General features: G+C 38.9%; 1 protein-coding gene across 1 annotated transcript in view; it reads left to right on the top strand.

Annotated features, from left to right (window-relative positions):
• Positions 1 to 12,014, top strand: part of LOC138694383 (uncharacterized) — a 226,229-nt gene that overhangs the window by 46,886 nt on the left and 167,329 nt on the right. The window lies entirely within an intron of this gene.

The following is a 12,014-nucleotide window of genomic DNA, read 5'->3' as shown; positions in this document are numbered from 1 at the left end:
AAATTTGGGCATCATATTCACTATGGGAATAAAAACCGGCCATTAAAATTATGCGTCATTGTTACCTTTGCCCGAAGATACATCTCTCGACTCAACGACTGTGACCAGTAAGTGAAAGGGACGTTATTCAAATGTTTCTTCACTGAAGACTCGGACCGGTTTCCTGACTACGCAACTGCATATACTGTATATATGCCACGAGGAACTTGATATGCAAGAGGCCTCCTCTCTGCTCCAAGTCTTGATATCAATAAAGTTACTGTGGTCAGTGGGTTCGGCTACTCAACTATCTAGCACTGCGTCCGCGTACATCAGTCTTGGTCGTGAAGGAAGTTAATTTATAAACGGCATTCATTCAATGAGATTTTACAGTTTTCTCCCCACGACAATCGTAAAGCTTTCACTCTCTATATTCGCTTTCTAGATAAGTATTACCCTTATTAGGGGACCCCGCAGTTCATCACTGCTGCAACAGAAGCAGGCCGCTGTCAGTACAGCAATGTGCATGAGGCTAATCAATTTCTCTGCTGTCCATTCCGTTTCACCTCGTGTTTCTTTTATCAGCTGTTTAACGATGCTTTGTCAAATATGACGTTATTCAGCGTCGCTAGTCGGTAAAATCGCTGATGAGGTGGAATTTCGCGAAATGAGTCCGACGATTCGTCTAATTCATCGGTCATCAGCATAGAGCACCCAGGGGCTAGCGTCTTTTACCCGCGGAGAACACACTGCACCATGGTGCACTCGTAGCTGCTAGAGGGTATGCTCTCTACCTCTTCCTGCTGCACGACGGGGCACACGGGACTGCTCCGCTTACCCTTTACCCATTTCTGCGAGTGCTGACAACCACTGGTCTAATCGTTGGAAAAAATTCTGGAAAAATTCAAGTACCTATAGGTAGTCGGCCCACGCGAGATTCGCTTGAATTGGAATTTCGCAATTCCAGATCACGAGTTAAGGCTGGTCCACAATAAACCAGGAACGGAAACAGCAATGAGAACAAGAACGGAAACATTGTTAAAATAAATGTATTTTAACAATATTTCCGTTCTCGTTGTCGTTTATGTTCCCGATTTATTGTGGACCAGCGTTTACACTCGTTAACCCGAAAAAGCCCGGTGATCTCATTATGTTAAATACTATTGCAGTCCTTTCAGTTTTGTTTGACACAGCATATGCGTCCCGTGTATTAACGACTCAGTTATACAGAGAATGTATTAGAATATTGATTTGCTTTTCTTTTCTTGTTAGGATGGAAGGAGGGAACATCCCATGCACTGCGACCTAAGGTTTATTGTACACTCCCATATATAGGATGAGTTGCGTGCCCTCTACGCGCACCGACCTAACCACTTGACTCGGTCCCTACAGCCAACAGAGTCCATGTATCATTCCTGCTTCGGCAACCCCCCAAGGCTCCCTTAACGGTCCGAGGGGGAAGTCCTCCCCCAAGAAGGTCTGCCCCGGGTTCCGTTGCAGAAGCTATCCATCTTCATATGAATACAATCCACGGAGGCCGGTCGAGAGAGCCAGCAGCTTCGGAGGGCCGACTGTAGAGCGATCTGAAAACCAGAAGAAGTAACGGGATGATGAATGAAAGGATAATAGGGGAGGAAAAAAAGTGGCGAAGTTGAGTGGGGTTCCAATCGCCTGATAAAGTTACCTAATATTCATTCGTAGGAGTGAGGGAAAAAATACCGAAAAAACCTCACTCAAGCAACTCGTCCCGAACCCGGGCCCGCTGGGTTCGGAGTTAGACTCGCTAACCCCTTAGCCACAACGGTGGACTTGTTTTGCTTTACTATTTTTTTTAATAAGCTTATCAATTCTGCTGTAACATGTTAATGAAGGCCATCTACATTTTTCAGGACAGTATTACATTATTATCGTTTTATTTAATTTAAATAATACAGTTAAAATTGATTCAATTTTGGAAAACATAACAGAAATATAATTACTCATATTCATTTAATATTAAACCCAAAATCTAATCTAGCCATCATCCCATTGACGATTTTGTAGAGGTCCGCGAAAATATTGATTTATGGAAAGGTTATCCGCAGTGCTAATATGTTTGAGGACCACCGACCTATATTATTACTATTATTGTTATTGTTATTATTATTATTATTATTATTATTATTATTATTATTATTATTATTATTATTTAGACGAGTGATTCTATTGTGGAAAAACAGCTTACAGACTGAAAAGGCCCGTATTCAAACCTGAGCTGCAACTTAATAGAACGGCACCGGATTTGCTCAGTATCATATTAAATTGCATAGCGCGTCTAAGCTGATCCAGAATGTAGTGCCGACCATAGCCCAGAAAGAAAGGAGGCTCTACTTTTCCATTTCATATGCGTCTCAATAACCTATTTAAAGACGCTTTAATTTTATACCTACTATTATTTTATTATTACATTACTATCATCATAATTTTATTATCAATACCAAAATCACTATTACAACGCTTTTCATCAGTTTATATCAGAACATTATTACCACCGTTACAACGTACCAACATAATCATCATTACGACAATATATCTACAGAGCGATTCAGGAGGAGTAGTAAATATTTTAGCGGTGGTGGTAATATGGACTATTATAAATAAAGAAGTTGATATAAATATCTGTTCCATTTTCAGTGGGTGTGGAGATACAACTGTTTGAATGTTACACATAACAAGCTTAGAAAAGCTACAAAGGACGACAAATAACTACGTACTATTGACTACATACAAATTAATACGTGTCGCTCTTCTAAGATTATCTGAGGGCAGCGTTATTCATAATGGGAGTAGAGAAACAGCTGTTTTTAGTTTCCTCGGCTAGAAGAATGGGCATGTTCTTCCAGCATGACGGAGACCCAGTACATTTTAGTCGTCAGCTGACACATGATGTAAATATCACATTCTCCGGACGATGGTCGACCTGGTTTGCAAGTTGGTATAGCGCTGGCCTTCTATGCCCAAGGTTGCGGGTTCGATCCCGAGCCAGGTCGATGGCATTTAAGTGTGCTTAAATGCGACAGGCTCATATCAGTAGATTTACTGGCATGTAAAAGAACTCATGCGGGACAAAATTCCGGCACATCCGTGACGCTGATATAACCTCTGCAGTTGCGAGCGTCGTTAAATAAAACATAACATTTTAACGATGGATCGGTCGCCGTGGTCACGTTCATTGGCCACCAAGGTCCCCAGATCTTACTATTGTCGATTTTTGTCTGTGGAGGTCGATGAAAGTCTAAGTGTACAAGAACAAAGTGAACACAAGGAACAAATTGGTCGCTCACATTATAAATACTGCTGCCCTCATAAAAGAACAAGATGACCTCAGAAGGGCAACATTTACTGTTGTCAACAGAGCGGAAAAGTACATTGAACTGTTCCATGCAAATAATCAATAAGTATAATCATTTAGCCATTTATATTTCCTTCTTAGCACTTGTAGCGGTTGTTATGAGTAACATTCAAACAGCTGTAACTTCTCATCCATTGAAAATTGGACACATGTTCATATGAACTTTTTTACTTACAATACTCTATGCTACACCCCTTACAATATTTACTATTCCTCCAGAATCACTTTGTATATCAATTCATCATAATCAGCATTGCCAATACTGATAATCCGCTATCATAACTGGTCATTGCTATCTATTTTAATAAGTCCTACCAGTACTATTGCTTCACTTTGTCACCATTCAGTATTACAGTATATATTTATTTTTAGTGGGTTATTTTACGACGCTGTATCAACATCTCAGGTTATTTAGCGTCTGAATGAAATGAAGGTGATAATGCCGGTGAGGTCCAGCACCGATAGTTACCCAGCATTTGCTCATATTGGGTTGAGGGAAAACCCAGGAAAAACCTCAACCAAGTAACTTTCCCCGACCGGAATTCGAACCCGGGCCACCTGATTTCGCGGTAAGACTGACTAACCGTTACTCCACGGGTGTTGACAGTATTACAATAAAATCAACCATTATCTTCCTGATCTTTGTCACGATCACATTCAATTTCATGATCGCCAGTATCGTTACTTTCACAATTACCATAACACAAGCATCATAATCATATTCATCAATAACAGTAACAACAGAGATGCACTAGACCAGTCATGCCAGAAATCAGACTCTAATGTGCAGTTTTGTGCGCGGATCGCCGGTCTGTGCAGACTGCATCATTCGAGCGTTGCTATTACCCTTTCTTAGCTGGAGGGGTGTACAAGAATCTATTCTGCGCTTCTAGGGTTGGATTAAATAGGCATTTGGACATTATGAACACACTTAGCAGAAGGAAAAAAACACGGTTATTATCAGTGTCTATACTTGACAATTTTAATACAAGAAATTTTAGGCTTACTCAGTTATACTTCACAAAGTAGTGGTTTGTAAAGCATAATTTATTAATATGATTTTTATATAGTATTTGGAGAAAAAATATTGCAGTAATTTCGAAACAACAAAAAACGAATAAGTATTTCATTTTACGTAGTAGGTACTAATTATTTTAAAGTAATAGACCCTACTCTTTGATTGTTCGTCGAGCATTATTATTTACGGGGACCATTGGTACAAATGTTGAAGAAAATATTATAGTCCCAATTAATTACATGCAGTAGGACATTGTGAACTTTTTATATTGAAATAATTTCCTTGCTGTATGTCAATATAAATTAACATTAATATTAATAAATGATATAAATTAAGCTTAGAATTTAAATTCACATATAGTTTATTTGGAAAACGTTGAGAGCAAGTATCGACAAGTTGGGAGCGTTACTGAAAGAATTTAAAAGTTCACAAGCTGGGAAGCGACGATATTCTATTTATGTCAGGTGTAAAGGTTTATTAATGTAAGTAGGCCTATATTAACATAATATAGTGACGTGAGATGGAAAATTTGCCATTATATATTTTTCCAGAAAATTTTTCCGCCTTGCAAATAGTTGCTTTCTTCGCTCCTTACAACCTCACTATATTCTCATCATCTACCAGTTTATGAAATGAAAGTCGTAAGTCGTTTAATCTTTGATGGCTGTGTTAGTACAGACTCCAAAACATTGTTAAGTTCATTTTTCCGTGAGAGTACTGATTAAGAAATAAGCGCTGGCAATATAATATTTTGAGAACTTTATTAATCTGATCTAAACTATCACAAGACTATTACCTCGACATGGACTGATGAAAGCCTTTCATTTTAAAATAATTATTGTTGGCTGAGGAAAACATTATAACAATTATGTTATATGATTCGTAATTTCTCTTCTTCGTTATCTGTGAACTCCTCACTTTATTTATCATAACTCATTCACAGACACAGCCAAATCAGCCCCGTACTGAAACTGCGTTACTGATATGCTGTTGCAGGTCTGTTTAGCCCTGTCGCGTTCCCCTCCAAGGCGATTCACTCCCTCCAAGTAGGGGAATAGAAAGTGCACATCGCACAGAGACTACTGCACAATGTGCGCGACTGCACAATGTGCAGGGTTTTGGCATGCCTGCACTAGACAATGGAGTTATTCTACGAAGAACAATGAATCTGCTGGTTTCGTAGGCGCATAACTTAATACTGAGTCGATACTGCAAGCTGTATAAACAATTTTTTCTTTAACCTCCTCTTGTAGGACATACACACCAATGACTGAAGGGGAGGAGACAATTCTATGGACATACATACTAGACTTCGACACATTTGTAGGCCTCCTCTGGCATGGGATCAACAGGGCGTAGTGGCCTCCAAAGAGACACACACAGGACAGAATATTAACGAAGGAAAGACATCCATGCCCTAGTCGGGATTCGAACCTAGGGACCTTCGGAGCGCATCTTAGACCGCATAGTTACCCTGCCCGGCGACTTATGCACAATAAAAAACGAAAATTAAGATGTATTATTTTCAGTCATTCTGTAAGGTAAGACATTGGAATTTCCAACCGGAACCGCAATCAATTTAATAGCGGGTGCAGCGATTTATCATACCCATTCAACTGTCAATTTATTTTTATTGACGTGGTTTGGGTTCACGTACTTGCCCAGCTTGGCAAGGACAACTCGTTCGCACAAAATTATACTGTTACAGAGTCCTTCACGTAATGCAAACCTGGTCCACAAACAAGGAAATCGCCCTGACGAAACCGAATTGTGATCAACGTCTACACAGTGATTAGATTAGATGAAAGAAAGTTCCTCACCACACGAGCTTTATTACAGGCGTAACCAGTCAGATAACACAAAACGGCTATTGGGAATATTTTCTCTAACAAAAGAACTGTGGTGGGCTTACGTTGAAACATTATGCCTACCTCTGCACACATTGTTAGCTATTTATAATAGAATGACGTCCTGCGCTGTGGAATAAAGGTTAGCACGTCTGACCGTGCAACGAACTGTCCCGGGGTTCAAATTGTGGTTAGAGAAAGTTACCTAGTTGAAGTTTTTCCTAGGTTTTCTCTCAATAGAATGAAGCAGAATTGCTGAGTAACTTTCGGTGTTGGTCCTCGGATTTATTTCGCCAACATAATTACACTTCTTTTCTTTCATTATCATCTCAGTTTCTTTCCTAGATTTCGGGCTTGCTCCGATGTAGTGGGCCGCCGCTGAACTTGGACCCAGTGGATATGTGGTCATTCGTTGTTGGTAGTAGTGCTATGCATCGTAGACTCTCCACTGGGCTCATGGTAACTTGTGGGATCGAGATTGAGGGATCGAGAGACCTACGTGGAAAGATAAAGGAAGGGAAGTTCGGAGGTGACGCGCAGGAGGATCTGTAGCGCGGAGGGGGGGGGGCTTTAGGACATTTCCGGTCCGTCATGCCCTCCCATGAAGGGGGACTAATACATGTAAATAGATAGTAGACAGATAAAAACATGGATCATTCGAAACATAGTGCCAATACTTTAATTAAAATCAAGAACAATTCTTAAAAGTAATATCCAGGATCACGTACTCGTCGCCATACCTCTGGAAGGCGACGGTTTGTCGTTTACAGCGTCACTTTGCTTTATGCTTCTAATTGATTGCTTCACAGCTGATATAATGATATGTCTCAGTGGTTCTTTCATCTTAAGGGAAGGGTTGTAGTCCCAGGGATTCATATTTGGAGAATACGGAGTCTGCTTTAGAATTTTCCAGTTCTATCTCTTTAGTAAATTAACCACTTCGGAGCCACTTGACAACGAGTACCTTAATGAAAAATGGGATTAGAATTCAAGAACTTTTGGCGCTTTGGCGCATTGTTGGTCGTAATTAGTGTAAAAAAAAAAAGTGACAGTGTGCTTAAAATGGTTGAGAGGGAACTCCTCGGAAAAACTCCAACTAGGTAACTTTTCTTGAACTGGATTTGAAGGTCACATATGCTAACCGTTACTTCACAGCGATGGACGAAAAGTCTATTTACTTGAATGTGAACGTCAAATTATTATTTCACGACGCACGTTAAAGAAAAGTTGTGAGTGTGAATTACGACAGTTTTATGGTTCATACATACAATACGTTAGTAATTGCTGGTGTTACCTTCCAAATTAGTGTTGATCTCTTACTTTCCCCGAAAACATTTTCCTTTTCACCTGTTACTGCAGATGACACACGCCAAGCTGTCGTGTCCAACGCCTCACGCCATGCGTTGGGTAGCCGGCCTGTCTCGCGCCGGTGAGCGTGACAGTTAAGATGCAAGTGCAGATGTAGGCCATTGGATTGGAGGACACTCTGCAACCCAACTTATAAGGCTGGAGTATTTATTATATAAAAAATAAGCTTTTAAGAAGAGCACAAATTTTAGCAGAATACGAATCTTGAACACAGATACATGATTATTTACCTGGATGTGTGAAGAGCATTGAATAATAAAATATGTTAAGGAGATGACTCATTACAAAATTATGAAATTTTATTGATTTCCTGCGTAAATACATTTCAGCATTTATCCCAATATTTTTAGCTGGTCCTTTTTCTGTGTATCAAATACTTCTTTCTCCCTCTTTTCACGTTTCATCCACTCTCGTATTTATTTCTTCCCCTTGTCATGTCACGGCAAAGCTTGCCAAGCAAAATCTCATTCATCAACAAGGGCTTTAAGTCTGGATTAGATTATGAAAACAAAGCACTTGACAGCATAAATCGTTTGTCCTTCCTGTGGGTTAATATTTACGTACGACAGAATCACGTTGACGAGATTGTTCACGACAAATATTCTTCAGTACCGTACGGTAATTGCCTTGGCTTTACGAGGGCTGGCGGCTCCGTACACTTAGCCAAGTTTTGGCCCATTGTGCGCGCTATATATGCGATGATTAATTAAGCCCGACATGTGGCCTGAGTGACATTCATGAATCCGGCGCTAACAGGTGGGACATCCTGTTTCAGTCTCTGATATAGCCAGGTTCCATCCGCACACGAGTAGCCTGATAAGCCCCAGGGGCTTAATAAACTGACGTCAGAAGACATCACTCTTTTTCACTGAAGAACGTCAATGTCGAATGTACATAGCTAAATATACTTCGGAACTTGACGGTGTTGAAGATAATGCAAATACAGGTAGAACTTATGCGCCATCTGTGGCTATTGGTATTCCAGTATTCCATCCAAGCAGCCAGAGTTCGATCCCCGGCTAGGTAGTAGGCCTAATGAAATTTGTGTAGTGTAGATCAGTCATGGGGAAAAGTGCCTCATTGTGTTCCCTCCCCTTCCATCCATTACCACGACTTGCCTACCTTTACTAAGCAAGCACCATTATGATGTCTTTCATAACAATTGAGTTGTGGAGTCATGTCTCTTGGTAGAACAAAGAAATATGTTTTCAAACTCGAATGGGAACTAAAGTACTTTTCTGTCGCTCATAATGACAAGGTATTTTGTTTGTTTAATGTGCGATGACATTTTAACACTGTTCACGCAAAGGATTACAGTGAACTATGTTTTCCAGGTGTATTGCAATTGTTATTTCATTTTATTTTTGACGTTGTGGTTGTCATATAGATAGTTGTCTGTCTCATTATATATGTGTACTATTTTTTTTACAAAATATTTGTGATTTTAAGATATTCCGAAAGACGTATATTTAAAAGTATACTTTTTATTTTCCTTCTGTATACGCCCAAACCGTCTCAGAAAGAGTTAAAGAAAACTAGACATGAGCCCGTTTCAGTTTGTTTAGGAACAAACGTAATTCGAGTCAGTTATCTTATCTCGAAGCACATAGCCGAACATTTGAAATGTTTCTCGAAAGGAGAATTCATTAGAGAATGTTTGATGATTGTCTCCGAGCATCTTTGTTCGAAAAAAAAAAACTGAACTATTTAAATCAATAAGGGCCATATTCATAGACATTCTTAGCGCAAGCTTCCGGTGGATGATCTGCGAACTAAAGTTTTTCGTATTCATAAACCAGTGTTGGCAATATGATATGATATGAATCCTGTACAAGTAATAAGTCGATAGCCGGGGGTAATTTAGCACGCTCGTAGCGCGGGCTAGCGAAATGTCTATGAATAGCAGCCTTAATCTCTCTCGGCGAACTATCACAGACAAAATTACGGACGTTGAAGATCAGCAAAAAGTAAAATTGAGAGAGTTGATATGGTACTCTTTAGCTATCGACAAAAAGATACAAAAGACACTGCGCAATTAGCCATTTTTCTATGGGGTGTGGATCCTAAACTCAATATATTTGGAGATTTTCTTGATTTTGTTTCTTTGAGAGACAAGGGGAAATGATATTTTCGAAGCTGTCTTTGAAGTTGTAACAAAATATTAATTATCCTGGAAAAAATTTATTTCTATAGCCACAGATAGCACCCCAGCAATGATAGGGAAACATAATGACTTCGTAGCTATATACGACGATTTCTAAACCCTATTAATGAATCATCAGATGAATTAGTTGCAATTCACTGCATAATACATGGAGAGGCATTATACTAAAGCACGATGTCTTGATAATGCCATGCAGATAGTCGTAAAATCGTAACAATGAGTATTAGTTTTATGTTTTGTAATAAAAGAGTATTATTTTTACGTTATGTAATAAAATAGTATTATTATCTGTAATGAAAAATGTATTATTTTAGTTGCATTTAGTTAAATATAATATATTTATGTGTAGTTGTGGAATACCTTATTGATTTGGATAATAATAGATCGAAATAGTTATAATCCGATCGCGTTCCGCCACTGGTGACGTCTTGTGTACAAACAGAAGTTCAAAGAAGGAAGTAAGCGTATCGCTGTTGTTGGAAAGTGGTGTGGGTTAATAAAACAAAAAGCGAGTTCCTCTCCTTTTCCCCATGCCTGGTGTAGATAAAGCGAACATTCCTGAGGGATTTTATCGGAGTACTTTCGTTTTTTCTTACCATTCATCCACAATCTGTACCTTCTCTTCATTTCATTTATCATAGCATAGTTAATAATAGTAGTTTGGAATGAAGTCATGGTGGTAGTACAGGTTTCCGACGCTGATATAAGAAGAGCTTGAGGCTCCGTGCCATTAGGTACTCGTTTGGGGATGGCACTTGACTTTATCAGGGCTGAATCAAGATGGCCCACCTGTCAGTATTGGATTCACGAATGCCACCCAGGTCACGTGTCGGACTTGGAAAATCATTTTATAGGCTTATAGGACGCATAATGATCCAAAGCATGTCTCAGTGCAAGTCTCTTTCCGGATCCAACTCTCGTAAAGCCAAGCCAAGGCAGGAGTCAAATCAGAAGGGAGAGAGTGTTAGACGGTTACAATACTTACAAGAAACCATACAGTGGTCAGACCTTCGGGTTCGAGTCCCGATCAGGCCTGGGATTTTTCATTAAAAAATGCATAGTGACATTTGTGACGGACAAGATCGCTGTTGGTTTTCTTCGCAGTTCTCCAGTTTCCCAACTTTAAACATCAACATCAATCGTCCAATGGTCATTCCGTCATCATTTCCCAATTGATATGTGAAGTAAGTAAATAATAATAATAATAATACTTTATTGCCAGAACAAAGATACATATTGCTTTTTATATAAAAACACTCTAGCACCTGCAGAAAGAGTGCTCAGGGGACATTCCACATAATGTTAAGCCATTTTATTAAATAACAGAGTAAAAAGTAAAAAAGGAAAGAAAAAAGAAGAAGAAAAACACAGATATCACAGTAATTGAACTTTAAATTTGCTCTCTAAACAGCAATTTTTTAATTGACTTTTTGAAATAAGGAGCATTAATAAATTGTATGTATGGGAATTTAGCTATTATCATGTTATAAATCCTTGGACCGAAGTTGCTACTATGATTATGCTACAGTTGTGGTACATTTAGGTTCTGTCAAGCATACGTATGTTGTCTGACCTTTCGGTTTTATATTTATTGTGAATATAAATTAAATATATTTCAGTTTTTATGTGCGAAATTTAATAATACATTGTTATAAATTTGATGAAAATCAAATACTTTAAATTCTGAATACAAGAGTTCTAAAGGATAATCAAGAGGTTTATTAAGACTTTTTTTAATAAAAAAAAAGCTAGCAGTGCATAACTGTGGATTCCCTGCCAATAATACACTCAGCTGAGTGCGCTCCTAGTATAACGGCAGTTGACATTGGATATACGTCAACGTATATATGCTTAACTTGGAGTCAGGCCACAAAGGGAAACATCGAAGGAGGAATGTTCGATCCGGTGGTGTTGTGGATTGAATTCGGCGTAGTTCATTGGTCAGAGCGCTTGGTACGTAGAACTAAGGATCCGGGTTCGATCGCCGGCGCCGGAGCGAATTTTTCTCCTAAAATATTAAGTGTCAATATTACAGATAAATTCTGTAGGACAAATTAATATATCTATAATATTATTAACACATATTTTTATTATTCTTTTCTGTAGCAGAGTTATTGGCATGAGGGAGGTACTATAAGCACTACCCCATCCTATAATGCCACATTGTAATATAGCTTGTAGCAATGGGAGTTAAATCAGTCGTAAAGTATGGACAGTCAAGTAATTTCGTAGGATGACAAAATAGTG

Source organism: Periplaneta americana, chromosome 2, assembly GCF_040183065.1.
Source record: "Periplaneta americana isolate PAMFEO1 chromosome 2, P.americana_PAMFEO1_priV1, whole genome shotgun sequence".
Taxonomy (NCBI): domain Eukaryota; kingdom Metazoa; phylum Arthropoda; class Insecta; order Blattodea; family Blattidae; genus Periplaneta; species Periplaneta americana.
This window is presented reverse-complemented; position numbering and strand designations above follow the sequence as displayed.